Below are 16,713 nucleotides of genomic sequence, written 5' to 3' on the forward strand. Positions count from 1 at the left end.
AATAAATATTATAAACTCCCTTTAAATGTACAGTTTCAGTCCATTAGCATTCAGTGAGTCAGGATGTTTTCCTTATTGTGACATATTATGTTTTCCCATTCCTTCTTTTTAAGAATGACTAACAGAGCTCACAGTCCTCTTTTCTTCAAGACCAGCTGTCAGTGTGAGATAGGACTAAGGCAGGGCATTCTCATTACCAGATTGTCAATTCCTTGGCAGAAAGGGTTTGGCCTTCCTGATCATCTGCCCTAGCCTCATGCTTGGCACATAGTAGGCTCTAGTCCACGTTAGATGAGAGAATGAAGAAATGAACAGCTTCTGAGTTCACTCAGGCTCAGATGCAAAATAAGGTCTCTGACATCACTTCATTTCTGGTGTTTAAATGTGAATTCTTCTTTATAGAATAGCAAGGGAAAAAATAATTGTATTATTATAAAGCCGAGTATAAAAGGACTGAGGTCGGCTGGTAGATTCAAGAGAGCACAGTGTTCTTACTTCGAACGGTTTTACCATGTGATTCTGCATCAAAGAAGGTGGTCTTGTGGCCAGAGCTGTGCAGTGCCTGAGCCCTTTTCTCTGTCCTCTCTGGATGGCCGTTGGTCGCTAAACCTGCCTGAGTAAAGCTGTCTAAGTTCCTTCAGAGAAATGTTACCCAGGTAATGTGTTTCCACACCAGGCTCCTAAGGATTATGAGAGGCAGGCTTTTATACTTTTTAATAGTAAAATTTAATTAAACTAAATGTACCTCAGGGAAGAATAATGTATGCAAACTTATCAGAAAATCAAGCACCATGGTGAGAAAAAGTGAGAATGTAATGTGGATGAGTTCCAAAATATTTGGCTTAAGCAACAATATCAACCTATTCTGTATTTCGCCTTACTAGGTTGTGTGTGTCTTTTAACAGTTGGTTGTTTAATAATAGTAATCTTCAGGCTTATTTCTCCAACCAGCCTGCATGTGACAGTCCTTTACTCTCAGTAAACAGTGTGATACAATCAGTCTGCTGCAGCTGCTCCTTTTTCTATTACTGCTGCATAATCATTTGGGGAAATCTGTGAAACTAACGCAAAAGCCCACAGAGCTATTCAGAAATATGGATGGAAAATGGAAGGCTGGAAAAATAGCTTGTCATAGCCCATTAGCAACTACACACTGCTATTTAATAAATTATTTTTCAAATGTTTCCTTTTTGCACATGACTTAAAAACATCCCAACTTGTTTGTTCTTGAAGAACAATGGGAACATTTATCATGGACTGTTAAAGTCAGATGTATAGGCAAATACTAATATTTCCACTAGAATAAATTATACAGCAGAGTCAAGATTAGCCTGTGCAATTTTTCTCAGAAGAAGCAGCATTTCTGATATCATTTTTATGGAGCACAGAGGACATTAATGTAAGTACAATTTAATGGTATAATTTCATTTATCTTTCATGAGCAAGGATTTTATACTAATGATTGGCCAGAACTTCATCACACTGGCTATTAGTTCTTTCATTCTCCCCCTCCACTTTCTTGATTTATAGATATTTATTTACAAATCTTGACTCTCTCCAACTTCATCTAATACTGGTGTCTGTCTTGATAACTGATCTTTCTTCCCAGAAAGATCCTTTTATCCCTCACCCAAATAATGTTGTTAGCTTCATATTTGGACACACTATTCCCCCTTGGGATGCCAGCAATTTTTACTTGTTTTTCCTCTCTCATCTCCTGTTTAAGAGAACAACAGGCTTTTATTCTTTTTTTCCCTCCCCATTCTCTAGGAAGGGAAGGAAGGCATCTAGTACTTGTTACTGAGCCTACTAATACATTCTGGGCCTTGCATTCAGAGCCTTTATGACATTTTCTTATATTTTATAGGGTGGAAAACTGACACTAAGAGATACATAAAAACTTGTCTAAAAGTACTCATTGAGATTGTTGCAGAGTCGGCATTCAAACCCTTCATTCCAACACTAAGCTTGTGTCTTTCCACTTTCCCAGAATAGTCTGGGAGGGTTAAACACTCCCTCTTCTGGCAAATCCTATAAAAGTGGAGTTAGTGGCATTGTGAGCATGGGCTGTGCAGGAGGACCAGGCACCACACCTCCTCTGCCACTTACTTAGTTTTCCAGTAAAATGAGAGTCAGCTTTCTAATTTAAAATGAGAACCTAGTGGATAATGTTACACAATGCCCAGCTGTTTCTAAGGGCCAAAAAATAAGACAATCATAATTATTACCCTAAGTACAGTGTACATATTTATCCTAGAAAACAGTCATAAATGTTTTTCCCGGATTTGACTCTTTCTTTAAAGTTCAAAATTTTTACTCCCCACTCCTTCAGTCCCCTTTTGCTCTACCCCATGAAAAGCAAGTGCTTACTGGGTAGAGGACCTGTAGATTTAGACCTCTAGGATGGTCACACTGCCTGTGATAGCCATGGGACTTATATATTTTGCCTTCTCTTCCCAGTGCAGGGAAAGCTATAAACTCTGGTGAGCATTAGGGGTCATCACTCTGAATCCCTACCAGTGGGGATAAGATGGCCGGTAACTCCAACCTCAGCCCTGGATTGAGAATGTGTGGACACAATATGTGTAGGGAAGAGACAGATGGTCTTGACCTTCGCTGCTGGAGGCCCATTTAGTCCTGATAAGAAGCCGTTTTCCATGATATCTCTTTGGGGACTCTTTAGACTTTCTAGAATGTACTGACATTTGTACTTCTCTCAAACGTGAATTCTATTCATATATTCACAAATAACTATTTATCAAAACTGGAATAGGGATTCATGATCTTTCCGAAAAGCACATAAAAATGGAAGAAAATAGAAATGTTAGGGTCCCAACGTTGAAATTTCCAAAGGGATCCTTCCTGTTAGTTTCTTCAGTGATATGTCCTGAATCCCACATTGGGAGAGGAAGTGGGTTATTCATTTTGTTATCTCAAATAGTTTGGCAAATGAGATAAAATGTAAGTTCACTGCGTGTTATGAACCAGGGTGATTATGATTTGATTGATGACATTTTATGCCCTAAGTCTATATGGGTATATTCTGATATCTCCTTTGGTACTTATTTGAAAGAATGCCTTTTTTTTTTTTTAAATGAGTTTGTGTAAGAAACTAGTAGGTGTGGTGATGACAAGAAGAGAAAATATACATAAGAAAAAAAGCCTGAAAGCCTTATAAGAGTTTTATCATGCCTTCTCGATTCCCACCGCCCCCCCATGCAGGGCTGGGGTGATGCACTAATTTGTAGTCACTTTAGGTGTTTTTGAAGGAACAGTGTGTTCTGTCATCCAGGAATGCAGGAATGAGAGTAGTGTGTTGGAATTTTTGGGGGAGGGGATGCTGAGAAAACTATACTCACCTCGGCCTTACCTTCAACTCAAATTCTCGGCCTTGTCCACATTTCACAAGTACCAATTTTGTTGATTTCTGGAGGGTCTATCTAGTGAGTAGGATATTATATCCTTAAATGTTCATAGCTCCTATGCAGATATCCTGACAGGAAATCAGCATTAATCTACCATGAACCATCAGTTAGGGTGTAAGCCGATATTACACTATCAGGTGTCTCACTGAGAAAGCAGAGATGCATGAGGCAACACAACCTCACTGAGGAACAAAATGAGAGGTTGTCCAACTCCAGTGATGTGAGGAGAGCAAAGTGGTGTATCATACGGTTCAGTGGGAGGTAAGCCCCAAGATACCTTCTATGTCCTGAAATACTATAGGGCATGTTGGAGTGTAGGGGAGCCCAGATTTTCTTTATTCCCTTTGGATGAGTCTAACCAAGAAGGCCTTGATGTTCTCCTGAGATGGCCTAAACATCAGACAGATTTTTTTCTTCTAGGTCCCTGAACATCCTTTACTGAGAACATTTACTCTAGAAAACATGCAAAAGTAAATTTTTTTCTCTACCCTTTTGAAATGTAAATCCTGTTAAAAGTCTCTTGCCAGTTTTACAAGGATAGCGCCTTTATTTCCAAGTTACTGTGGGAGGCTAGGAGCTTACTTGTTCCAAGTTATAAAACAACCTCTTGTCATGAAATAGGAGAAACCCTACTTTTCCCTTAGGTAAGGACAGGTAGCAAACACAGATTCCCTAAAATAACACAGATGCCCTAAAATTCTCTCACCTCATCTTTAAAACTCTTCAGCCCTCTGTTTCATCATAGTTAAGTAGTGACTTCAATAAAGTTTTCCTGCTTGCTTACCTGTGTCTGATGCAATTTTTGCTTTTATAATTGTATGAAAATACTTGCTCTTCCTTCTTAACATACTTTTTTTTTTTTTTTTTTTTTTTTTTTTTTACACAAAGAAAAGTGCTAAGTTCACCAGCTGCTTTAGGTTTTCAACAGGCCTTCAACAAAAGTCCCGAGGTGGGAAAGGGTGCTTCTGTGGTTCGGTGCTGAAACCCACCAACTTGATTCCTTCATTAAAACAAAGCAAAATAAAATTCACAGGACTGCATTTTAAATCTATGTTTGCATAACAATTAGTTTCATTCTCCACAGTGCCTAATTTATTCCCTATAGTAATTTTCTCAGGCTCTCAGTCCTTGCTCACTTCAATAAATCAACTGCTTATAAGCAAATCTTAAAACTCTTCCAGAATTTGTATCAAAATGCTAACTAATGTCCTTCCACATGGCCCTGTTTTGTGGGGAAATGAGAGACCTAGACCCAAAGGCCTAGATACTGACCTAACAATCCACATGACGTAGGTAAATAATCCCTATCCCTAACACCCTCCAAGTTAGCAATAATTAGACACCTACTAAGCATCTCTACTATGATAGACCCCTTATATAGCAATCTTACCTAATGTTTACAACATTCTTAGGGGTAATACATTGCTATCTTTGCTCTGCAGACAAGAAAAGGTAGAAATGTTACGTGTCATACTTCAGATTTCAAAAGTGACATAGTTAGCAGAGCTGTCTCTTAAAATTTATTCTGGTTGGCTTCAGAATCAGTGAATTTTCTCTGCCTTATGCTACTTTCTTACCTGTAAAGTAGGGATATTGATAACTGATGCATAACTTATATTCTGGGCTAAGAATTCTTTGAGCTTGCCATCACAGATGTAACCGTCATAGTGAGTGTCTTACACCTAGAGACGTGTGTGTACTCCAGGCCTTTCAAGGAGGGAAGTAGAAACAGTTCTCTTTTCTGAGAGATTTAGCAACTCTCTACTCTACTGAGTCACCACATACGATAGTTCCTAAAAACGTGTGTCAGGCATCAAAGTGGTACCAATAACCAAAGGTTCAGCTAGAGAGTAGCTCTCAGTCTCCCTAATGAACATATGCAGCCTTTCTCTTTGTTTCCATGCATTTATTTCCCTCTAAACCCAGAAGAGTGATATTTACAGCCAAGCCCTTCTTGAGAAGCTTGGAGGGTGTAACAAATGAAACCATCCATGGTATCAGGGTGTCAGGCTCATCCTGGCTCTGCCTGCTTCTCTTTTGTTTGCCTTTTGATAAATAAGCAACATCATTTCCCTAAGACTTTGTTTTGTTTCTTATAGAATGGTGAGAATAATACCCATCTTATGGAGATTTTCTAACAATTAGGTAGAAGAAAAATTCAGAGAGCCTTGAGTTTTCCAGGCTGAATGCATTATATAAAGTAATTACTTAGTCTGAATAGCTAGGAGGCATTTTATTCTAGTCAGGGGATGCCTTTGGTATTTATTTTGTATAAATAGAGCAGCTTAGAGGAACCTCAACCGTCACCTCTAATGCTCTTATTTTGCAGAGGAAGAAAATACTCGATTCTCTGATATTATGAAACTGGACTTAGATGCAGTATCCAAACTCCCAGGCTTTGTCTCATCATCGGGCTTCTGTCCCATCCCCCCAGGCCATGGAACTTAGCCCACCCTTGAAGACAGAACAGCCCTCAATATCAGCCCCTAAGAATCAGCTGCCTTTGAGGAAATAAATTTCCTGATCAGATCTCAATATCAACCCCTTTCCCTTTCCCCACCAGTTCTTTCTACCTTGTTTACTTCTCTTTATAAAAGTCCCTTCATTCCTGAACTCCAACACACTTGCAGATCTTGGAGCAGGAATGTTCTTCCTAGTGTAACACTCTCTCTCCCCTTATTTGAAAATGTCCCTTTACCTATTGGGAGAGTCCCCTCCCCCAATGCAATGTCCTCCCTGACCTTATTGCAATAGTCTTTTTAAATAAAGTTTCTCCTTATCTAAGTCCAGATTTATTCTTATTTAACACTAAAGGCCCAGTGCACAAAATTCATGCATGGGGGGGGGGGAGGTCCCTCAGCCCAGCCTGCACCCTCTCACAGTCTGGGATCCCTTATTCCTTATCACCTGCCTGCTTGCTGCTCCTTACCGCTCACCTTGCTGTGTCTGCCCCCTGGTAGGGAGGGACTGCGGGAGGGCTCCAGGGTGTGTCCAGCCCCTCTCACTCAGTTCCAATTTGCCAGAACCCAGAAGCAAGCTAACCTACTGGTCGGAGCATCTGCCCCCTGGTGGTCAGTGCACATCATAGTGAGCTGTTGAGCGGTCTTAGCATATCATTAACATATTATACTTTGATTGGTTGAACGGCCGACCAGAAGATCTGACACTTAGCATATTAGGCTTTTATTATATGGGATTGCCCTTCAACACATATTATCTACCACATCCCAGACACTGTTAACCCATAATTTCTGCACAACTCATTGTATACTTATTATCTATGTATTACTGGCTATCTTTCACCAGATAGGAATTGTTTTCCTAAATATAAAATAAAACTACTTGATAGAGACCCTGCTTTGGATATATATTTTTATATCTTCCTTCAGAGACACAAGACTACACTTTGTACAAGACAGGGGCTTAATGAATGTGTGTTGCTTTATTTACTCTTCTTTACACAATTAATTCACTAATTGATATGTGCAGCACATACTTAATGAATATCACTTTTGTGCAAATGTAAGAAAAAATGAATTATAGGTCCTGATCTTCAAGACTGCATGGTTTAGCTGGGGAGCTAAGAATTATTGTCAGGCAATTAATAGTTAAGTGACAAAAGAAAAAAATATTATCTAATAAAAGAGTAATATGCAAATTGACCGTACCTCTGCTACACCCACAAGTCACGCCCACCAGCCAATCAGGAGCAAGTATTGCAAATTAACCCAACCAAGATGGCTACAGCCACGGAGCGAGCAGGAGGCTTGGGTTTCCCCGGCGATGGAGGAAGCCAAGTTCCTGGCCTGCCCTGGCCTGCCCTGGCCTCCGCTGAAGGCTACAAAGTTTCAATTTTAGAAGATAAATAAATCTCAGATACCAAGGCCTCCTCTGGGTCATCGGGGGTTGTGGACGGCCTGCAAACCACCACAGGCCCCTCGCCCAGGCCACCCCACACACCAAGGGAACCCTCATCCTGATCCAGGACACCCTTCAGGGCAAACCAGCTGGCCCCAACCCTTGCACCAGGCCTCTATCCTATCTAATAAAAGAGTAATATGCAAATTGACCATCACTCCAACACACAAGATGGCTGCCCCCATGTGGTCAAAGATGGCTGCCCCCATGTGGACACAAGATGGCCACCACAAGATGACCAGCAGGGGAGGGCAGTTGGGAGGGACTAGGCCTGTAAGGGAGGGCAGTTGGGGGTGATCAAGCCTGCAGGGGAGGGCAGTTAGGGGTGACCAGGCCGGCAGAGGAGGGAAGTTTGGGGCGACCGGGCCTGCAGGGAAGGGCAGTTGGAGGAGCCCAGGCCTGTAGGGGAGAGCAGTTGGGGGGGACGAGGCCTGCAGGGGAGGGCAGTTAGGGGTGACAAGGCCTGCAAGGGAGGGCAGTTAGGGGTGACCAGGCCTGCAGAGGAGGGCAGTTAGGGGCAATCAGGCTTGCAGGGGAGCAGTTAGGCATCAATCAGGCTGGCAGAGGAGTGGTTAGGGGGTGATCAGGCTGGCAGGCAGAAGCAGTTAGGGGCAATCAGGAAGGCAGGCAGGTGAGCAGTTGGGAGCCAGCAGTCCTGGATTGTGAGAGGGATGTCTGACTGTTGGGATCGGGCCTAAACGGGCAGTCGGACATCCTTCGAGGGGTCCCAGATTGGTGAGGGTTCAGGCTGGGCTGAGGGACACCCCCACCACCCCCCGTGCACGAATTTTGTTCACCGGGCCTCTAGTATATAGATAAACTCCAATAGAATGCAGAGAAAGATGTAGCCTCCTGTGGCTAAATCTAGAAGAGAAGCAATTTTCAGTAAACACTGAAACTAAGAATGAGAGTAGAGGGGATTAGAGACATTCTAAGCAGGTGGAATGACTAAGTAAAGGCCAGTAGGAAGTCACTTAGGAAGTGGTTGGAAAGAAATTCTGAGATTAGAGAAGGGCTTGATTTTTCACTTAGCACCTTTTAAATTAATTTATTGATTCACTAACATTAATCATAATTACAACTAATTGCTTACATATTGAGTTTTACTGGACTAAACATTAGAGGGAATAAAAAGATAATATGAAATGGATAAAAGTACTTTTTGCTGAACAAGGTATGGTAAGAACTGCTAGTTCTGTTGTTATAGGTTTTCTGTCTTATTGTCACAAAATTCATCAGCAATGCTTCTACACATTTCTATTTTAACTGAAAATCACTTGTAGTGAATGAATGGGAGAAGCACCTCTCCCATGAGTTTTTCTCAAGACACTGTTTCCCTCTTGCAGTAGTGAGATGGGTTTTCTTGAACCTCTTTGACTGTAGGCAAGAAACTGAAAATCTGAATTGTTCCACCTGAAAGATTGATCTACTCCTCAAATCTTCTTTTACTTATGGCTGTTTTTTATCTCTTATTACAGTCTTGGGACACAATTTTGCTACTGCTTTTGGGCATGCCTCTGCAGTCTGTCAGGTAGATACTAAAATTGACATTGATGATCTTTTCCATGCGTATGAAATTAACTAAAATGTGGAAAGAACAGCCACCATAAAAAAATTGCATAAAAAACCCTTGGGTGTTAAGTATTTTTATGTCTCCCTCCCATTTTTTGAGAAGCAGTTGTATATAATTATTTTTCCTCCATTAGAGGGGCCACCTTTCTACAAAGAGACGAGGGGATGGGGTAATGATAGCTGTTCAAGCCTCCAACTAGATGTGGAACATAATTAGCAGAGAAACAAGCTCTCTGAAGTGGGATGTTTCACAGAACACATAGCTCCTCCTCCATCCTCTCTCTAAAATGGCTGTGATTTTCCTTGTTAGTTTAAAGACATTCTAAAGTCTGAATGATAGTTAAATTTAGAGAAACACTCTGCTTGACTGACACGCCAAATCTTTCTATTAACTGCAAAGGCTGGTTCAGGTGAATGATCTCATACCCCCGTGCACGGTGCTCCCAGTGATGAATTAAATGTGCACTGTAACTAGGGCATTCTTTTTGGCTCCATAGTATGTGGAGAGAGATTCCTGTTTAACACGCTAGGTGTGAAGATGGTTAAGAATAATGTTTGTTTCGGCACTAACTTTCCTCATGCATCTGTGAGATGTCTGGAGGATATTTCAGATGCCCAAGGAGCCAGCGTACAGTTGAGTTTTGTTTCGATCTGTGTAGGGAAGTTGTAGCCTTCGTTATTCAGATTCTTGAGACCCAGGCGTGAATGATAGCAATTTAGTTATCACGTTTTATATCCCGCAGAATTGTTGGTAGTTTAGCTCAAAATATCTATCTTCTTAATTTTAACTGGTTTTTCCTGTTGCCAGTTAGAACAGATTGCAAGTGAAAATGAATATCATCAACACACTTAAATATTTCTGTGCACGATACAAAGCAGACTGTGGATGATTATAGACTACTGGAAAATGTGTTTCCACAGAAACTTTCTTAGAGATTGCTCGGAGTGTGTTAGACTTCAAAATCACTCAAAGATGTGTGTTCAAAATTTTAGCAAGTTTAAAATTTTCTTATTTTACTTTAAAAGTATATTATATTTAGGGAAATGAAACTACTACTCTATATGATACTGTGGATGCATGTCATTATAAATTTGTCAAAACTTATAGAATGTACACAAAGAGTGAATGCTAATGTAAATTATGGACTCTCAGTGATAGTGATGTCAGTGTAGGTCCATCAGTTTTAATAAATATACCACTTTGGTAAGGGGTGTTGATAGTGGGGGAGGCTGTGCACATGTGGGGGCAGAAGGTATATGGAAAATACCAGTGCCTTCTTCTCAATTTTGCTGTAGACCTAAAAATGCTCTAAAAATAAAGTTTATTAAAATAAAAAATAAAATTGAGAGCAATATTCCTTAAGGAAATGATTCATTTGTTCCCCCCATAGTTTACATGTAACTTTCATGTTGCACACAAGGTAACTGAGTAGCAGTGTGTGGTAATTTAAACACCCAATTACTAAACATTCACCATGACAATGCTGGTCACCCCTTCTCTGTCTCCCTAAGCAACTGCCCTGGTTTGTCCCTTCTTTACTTTTCACCTGGATTGTCACTGCAGCCCAATAGATCCTTCATAATGAACTTAGAGTTGCCCCTCTACAATGGCTCTAAATGCACTTCCTTTTCAGAGATCTTCAAGACTCACAAATTGCAGAAACAAGTCAGACCACTCAGCCCATGCCTGCACCTTCTACACTATAAGCCCCTCTCAGTGTGTCCAGTCTTTTGATGACACTGCCCCTTTCTCTGCTAATAAATTCACACACTAGCTACATATTTCAGATGCTCCCTCCACCCCAGATCTATCCTTTGGCTCATCCAGTTCCTTTCTTCAGAAGGCTCTTTTCTTTCACATTGCTGCATGTTAATGTCTTATCATGCAGGGTCCATGTAAATGCTACCTGTTCCAAAAAGCCTTCTCATATATCTACCTTCCCCCAACCCTCTAACCCCCATATACACACACACATGAAAGGTTAGCCTTGAGATTGTACTTGTCCAGGGATGACATTCACAATATTTACCCTGTGCACAGCATAGCTACTCACTGACCAGAAGCATTAGACGATAAACGTCTAGTATGTTCTGATTGGTGGCCTGTTGCAGTCTTTAGACTCTCTCAATTGGTTTCTCTTGTCTTTTAGGAAGAGTTAGCCCTCCTCTGTGGTCCCATAGCACCTGTGTGAGTCTCCCTCATCGAGCTGATTATACTCTGCTATGATTTCCATGCTCTGCCAGGTAGCATGTCAGGTACATGTAGACATTCAGTAAAATCTTGGTGAACTGATTGAATTCAAAAATTAATGGAAGCCAAAGACCAACTTTAATCATCTTCCCATAACTGTTTATATTAATTACTAGAGGCCCGGTGCACAAAATTCGTGCACGGCGGGTGTGGGGGCGTGTGTGTGTGGGGGTGCGCGGGGGTCCCTCAGCCCAGCCTGCACCCTCTCCAATCTGGAACACCTCGAGGGATGTCCGACTGCCCGTTTAGGCCCGATCCCAGTAGGATCGGGTCTAAACGGGCAGTCGGACATCCCTCTCACAATCCAGGACTGCTGGCTCCCAACTGCTCGCCTGCCTGCCTTCCTGATTGCCCCTAACCGCTTCTGCCTGCCAGCCTGATTACCCCCTAACCACTCCCCTGCCAGCCTGATTGATGCCTAACTGCTCCCTTGCCAGCCTGATTGCCCCTAACTGCCCTCCCCTGCAGGCCCAGTCCCCTCAACTGCCCTTCCCTGCAGGCCTGATCGCCCCCAACTTCCCTCCTCTGCTGGCCTGGTCACCCCTAACTGCACTCCCCTGCAGGCTTGATTGCCCCAAACTGCCCTCCCTTGCAGGCCTGGTCCCTCCCAACCGCCCTCCCCTGCTGGCCTGATCGCCCACAACTGCCCTCCCTTGCAGGCCTGATCGCCCACAACTACCCTCCCTTGCAGGCTTGGTCACCCCTAACTGCCCTCCCCTGCAGGCTTGGTTGTCCCAAACTGCCCTCCCTTGCAGGCCTGGTCCCTCCCAACTGTCCTCCCCTGCTGGCCATCTTGTGGCGGCCATCTTGTGTCCACATGGGGGCAGCCATCTTTGACCACATAGGGGCAGCCATCTTGTGTGTTAGAGTGATGGTCAATTTGCATATTACTCTTTTATTAGATAGAATACCCATAAAGTGCTCAAAAACAATTTATTGAATTAAACTGGAACCCTTGCTTGCTGACATCTTAAAGTTAATCTTTTAATAATATCAGTAATGATGATAATGATGATGATGATGATGATAATGACACTATCAAACAATTATACTAAAGCATTCACTATGTGTCTGGCACTGTATAAAGTGCTTCATATGTACTTATTTAATCCTTGCATCTACCTTGCAAGGTGGTGCTATTATTTTTCCTGACTTGTGGGTGAGAACTGAAGCATAGAGAGATTAAGTAACTTGTGTAAATCCAGGCACCTTGTCAGTGGCCTGGCCAGTCTTCTATTCTAGACAGTCTAACTCCAAATTCATTGCTCTCTTACTCTGAACTTATTTTTGATGAAAATACATTTTATTCTAATGAATCTGTGATATGTATGCATTGTTTTCTCTTTCCAACCACCTGTTCTTTTCATTAACCGCTGATACTCTGGCTCTGCCCCCATTTCTCTGTAGAACATTTTAAATCAAAAGCTTGTAAATATATCTCAGCACCAGCACCCATCATTGAAATCTCTTAAGATCTGCAACTGTTTCCCACACCATACATTTAACTAGTTCTTTCCTGCTTCCCATGAAATAACCTCTGTGTTTGCCCTTCATGGTCTCCCAGCAGAATATAACTTGTAAAATAATATGCCTCCTTTACCCTGCCTGAGCCACTCAGCTTCCCAACAGCCTAAAGAGATTCCTTAGGCATCTGCTGACACCAATACCCAAATGTCTTTTCCTCTCATCCAAATTTCTCACCCACATTTTAGTCTCAAGCTTTCAAAATTGATGTTGGCTTTCCTCTCACAATTAAATAAAAAGCACCAAAAAAGTGAGTATCACTCCCATCTTAAATCATGTTCTCAAATACAGATCTATTGAATTGTAATAGTAATGTGTCTGGACAATCCAACATCTCTGTTCATGTAGTGGGCTCATTTCTCACTGTTCCTTAATGGATGGTCTGGTTTTGAACATCATCCTTGAGGACCTGTTTTATGTCTGTCTGATAATAGATTGGTTAGCAAGAGGGTCCCTGTTTTCAGCCTAAAGATCAGTTTCCAGCTCATGAAAGTAACCAAGGAATCAATACCTTATAAAGTCTCTTGGAAGCCAGCTCAAGGATGCAGTCTCTTTGCAAACTTCCACCTTGTGTGGGATGATTATTATTAGTAAACCAAGTGTGTGCATGTGTGTTTCTGCATTTCTATCCCATCCAACCTCAACGTCCTTAAATACTCAGAGTGCACTCCTTTTGTGACTTACTCTCTTCTTTGAATTTCATTGTCATGGAGAATGCCCAGAACACATTAAAAATAAGGAATTTTGGATTTTGCTGACTGCGTAAATTTGAGTTCAGTTTCACTTGCTGAGCTTTCTGAGGTTGAACTAGGTTAGTCCAGTAAAAATTATGCTCTACTTCTTCTGGGTTGTTCTTTTTTAGAGTTGCTATCAATGACATCCAATGTCACTGCTTGATACTAATGCAAAGTGTCAGATTAAATCAAATAGCAGTGCCTGTCTAATCATTTTGCAACTGAACAACCCAAGTCACATACATTCAATGCAGCTGGACTTTATAGAGCTTTCACTAGAAAAGGCAGTTCTTCAGAAGAATCATCTTTTCAAGTTTTCTGAGGTACTTGTGCAGCACAGAAAGTGCCTGACTATTCATCAGTTTGGCTCATTTGACCCAAATGAGAAGACCTGGACACCGCCACCTGCCACCTGTCACCTCTCACCTCCAGGTCAGGCTCTTGAACTGCTCTCTGCCATACACTGGAAAAGAAGTCTGAACTTTATCTTCTGTAAAATGTTATTTTAGTTAAAGCTTGGATGGCAGAGTTCAAAAGAGGTGGCAGCTGCCTTGTTGGTTTACCTGGGAACACTGAGATGAAAATCACAGCCAGCATTGCCTTAAAATCATTGGGGTGCAGGACTTAGGGGAGATTTTTGAATTTATGATTTATTTTCTGTTCTGGTGGCAGGTAGTGCTCCATATCTCACTGTAGACCCACATACAGAACTGTGTGCACATGTGTGGCCATGACAAATTTTAAAATATTAAAATATTTTATAATAGTTGATAAATAATCACTGTACTCAGTCTTCTCAACAATCTCCCTCCAAACAAAGACCTTCCCCCTGGACTCTAGGACTTTCCCACAATTCAGCAAATAAAGGAAATAACCCTGACATAGCAGGACTTTGTACCAATACCAAGGCCTGTGCCATTATGTTGTTAAATATCTTAAATATAGCCCCTGAAATGACAGATAGAGAACTTGAGTGGGCTTTTATACAGCATGAATTTAAGAAATATCCAGTCTTATAGGCTGCTTTGGATCTTTTGCAAAACTGTAGTGGAAGATAGTATCTTAGGAGTCTATTGTCTCTCATTACAGGATCTATGTGTTAATTTCTTAATTTCTTTGGGAAGACCTTTTTCTGGGAATATAATTTGCTTCTCAAGAAAATATCTTATTTCTTTTAATCAAGCAGAAGGAATACATTACAATATAGTTCTCTTTTTGCTTTGTCTTTTAGGAATTCTGGAATTAAAATTAATGCTCAGCTGAACAATAAAATTATACAAGTTACTTGGTACATCTTCCTTTTCTCCTAAATGATAGATTTACTAATTTTAAATTTTCATTTATTTTAATATGATTTAATGTTAGAACCTGCATCAAGAAAAAATTGTAGTTGGTTACAAGTGATAAAAAACAAATGAAACCTAAGTGAAGCATGCTCTGTGCTCTACTGTGCTAAGTGTTTGAGCTTCAGGGAGTCCACTGCCCTCAATGTATTCTCCTGGACTAACCCAAGCTTACCCAGCTATACTTCTGAACTCCAAACTGATCCCTCTCTCCTTATTAAAAATGAGATAGGGTGGAATAAATACTGAAAACACATTTAATTGTTCATGTTCTCTATTTAAGTGTACCCCTAGAGTTGACCTAGTGGAAATGAGGAAAGGGAATCTTTAAATTATCCATTATATTATTATTTTTTGTTTTTTCCTTATGCATTGAATTACTCTATTTGTGTAGATCCAACTCTTGATATGTACTTAGTTCATGGACAATTATAATCTTTTTAATTGCTTCCTTTTCTTACCTTCCTTGTAGCCATTTCACATGCATATGTCTATTTTGTAGAATTAATGAAGGTGGATAGAAGTTAAATTTAAAGTAGTCACTTTTTGCTAAAGGTGATTTATAACTACTCTAAGAAAAAAGTGGTGTAAAATGTTACATATTAAGGAAACTAATTAGAGTGAATACAGGTTTTAAAATTTCTGTGCATGTCATTTCCAAGAACATTCTTTTTTATCATCTATGCATTGGGTGATAGTCTAAAATTAAAACTAACCCTATTTCAAGACCTATTTATTTTCAATAGTCTGCATTCCATGAAATTTAGAAACAATATATTTTTAGTTTTTGTGATTCCCATTCTTTGTTCAAGACTTTATACATGATGTTTGCTCAGGGAATATCCAATTTTATTTTATTATAAAGTATGCATTGTGCATTGTGTGCTTAGATCAATGGGAATAACTAAGTCCTCTTTCTTTTTCTCACAATTTCTGTGTTCTAAATCTCTATGTAAAGTTCTGCCATTCTGCCAATCAAATGCATAATTATTATCATCCATCTGTCCTATCTTTTCAGTTTCCCAATCAACAATATATTACTTACTATATGCCAAACATGCTTCCAAAGGAAGGCATAGATAAACAAGATGTTTTTCTCCAATAAATTTGCTAACCTTCCACATTAGAAGATATATTTATAAGTAAACATGTTTCTACATAATGTAGTAAATTGAAAGAAACGTCTTTGAAAGTGTTATGGGAACAAAGAAGAGGGATTGAATCTGTCCTTAGAAATTTAGGAAAATCTTCAGAGAGGTGTTGATTTGGGGCCTGCAATTCAAAATATGAATGTGAGTGTCCTGGATAAAAGGAAAGGAAGCAGACAATGCGTTCCAGATGGAGTGAACATCTGGTTTAACACTCTGGCTTTTTAAAAAAAGGCTGAAATGCTCAAGTGGAATGGTGGTGAAAGGCGGTGGGTAATCTTGGAGAGATAGTGAAATGCTACTATGAAGGACCCTCTGTACCATGCTGTCTTTGTCACTTTGGGCTGCAATAATAAAAATACCAAGGACTGGGTACCCTAAGCCACAGAAATTTGTTTGTCAAAGTTCTGGAGGCTAGAGGTCAGAGGCTACGGTGCCAGCCTGGCCAGGTGCTTGGTAAGCACCTTCTTTATGGCTTACTGTTGGCTGTCTTCTAGTCATGTCCTCACCTGATGGTAAAGAGAGAGAGGAAGAAAGCTCTTTCCTGTCATGAGGGCTCTACTCTGATGACCTTATTACGCCTCCCCCCCCACCCATTTCCCATATTTCCAAATGCTATCCTGTAATTTCAACATATGAATTTCGGAGTAGGTGACACAAACATCAGTATATAATACATGCTAACAACTAAAAACTTTGGGGCTAGTTGGTAGGTGAAACAGGTGGTTAGCCCAGCATCTAATTCACAACTGTTGACTTGTGTAGATATGCATGGACCAAGGATGTGGTAGGAGGCTC

Source organism: Cnephaeus nilssonii (assembly GCF_951640355.1).
Source record: "Cnephaeus nilssonii genome assembly, chromosome: 11".
In the NCBI taxonomy this organism is placed as follows: Eukaryota; Metazoa; Chordata; class Mammalia; order Chiroptera; family Vespertilionidae; genus Cnephaeus; species Cnephaeus nilssonii.